Source organism: Arachis hypogaea, chromosome 2 (genome assembly GCF_003086295.3).
Source record: "Arachis hypogaea cultivar Tifrunner chromosome 2, arahy.Tifrunner.gnm2.J5K5, whole genome shotgun sequence".
In the NCBI taxonomy this organism is placed as follows: Eukaryota; Viridiplantae; Streptophyta; class Magnoliopsida; order Fabales; family Fabaceae; genus Arachis; species Arachis hypogaea.
Genome location: NC_092037.1, coordinates 37,458,032 through 37,459,023, shown reverse-complemented (window position 1 = coordinate 37,459,023; position 992 = coordinate 37,458,032). Strand labels below are relative to the sequence as shown.

At 42.3% G+C, this 992-nt stretch overlaps 1 non-coding gene across 1 annotated transcript; it reads right to left on the bottom strand.

Moving 5' to 3' along the window:
* Positions 1 to 546: 546 nt before the first annotated feature.
* Positions 547 to 654, bottom strand: LOC112766060 (small nucleolar RNA R71). Its single transcript, XR_003184086.1, has one exon. It is a non-coding gene; the product is annotated as a small nucleolar RNA R71 (small nucleolar RNA).
* Positions 655 to 992: the final 338 nt, after the last annotated feature.

Genomic DNA, 992 nt, shown 5'->3' with positions numbered 1-992 from the left:
GAAACTTCATCCTCTTTTGATAGTGAACCTAAGAGAACCTTCCTTAGATTGAGGAGGGAGGCTAGAGGCAAAGGCATAGTTAGAGAAGAACTAGTAGAAGAAGATCTAACAACCACCATGGAAGACGAAGCGCACGACAATGTTGGAGGAGGTGCTGAAAATCAAGCTGGGCAAGAGAGGAGAGTTTTAGGCTCCTACATCAACCCAAATCCAGGAAACTGTGGTAGCAGCATCCTTAAGCAAACAATCCATGCTAACAATTTTGAGTTGAAACCCTAACTCATCACACAAGTCCAGAATAACTGTTCATATGAAGGAGGTGCTCAAGAAGATCCAAATCAACATCTCAACACATTCTTGAGGATATGTGATACTGTAAAGTCCAATGGTGTACACCCTGACACCTACAAACTACTTCTATTCTCTTTATCACTCAGAGATAAGGCAACAAAGTGGTTAGAATCATTTCCCAAGGAGAGCTAAACCACATGGGAGGATGTTGTGAACAAATTTCTAGCAAGATTTTACCCTCTGCAGAGGATCAACAGGCTAAGAACTGAGGTATAAACCTTCAGACAGCTAGATGGTGAAACACTCTATGAGGCTTGGGAGAGGTTGAAGGATCTAACAAGAAAATGCCCACCAGATATGTTTAATGAGTCGGTGCAGCTCCACATTTTCTATGAAGGATTAACCTATGAATCGAGGAAGGCTGTGGACCACTCTTCAGGGGGTTCACTCAACAAGAAAAAGACCATTGAGAACCCAAAGATGTCATTGAAATTGTAGTTGAGAATGACTACTTCTATGCTTCAGAAAGAGGCCAAAAGAAAGGGGTGCTGGAACTCAATTCTATGGATGCCTTGTTGGCACAAAACAACGTAATTGCAGCACAATTAGCAGACTTAACCAAGAAGATGGAGAACAATCAAGTTGCATTTGTCCAAGCTCAAGCACCACCCCAAGAAGGAGATGCACCAGAAGTTGAATGT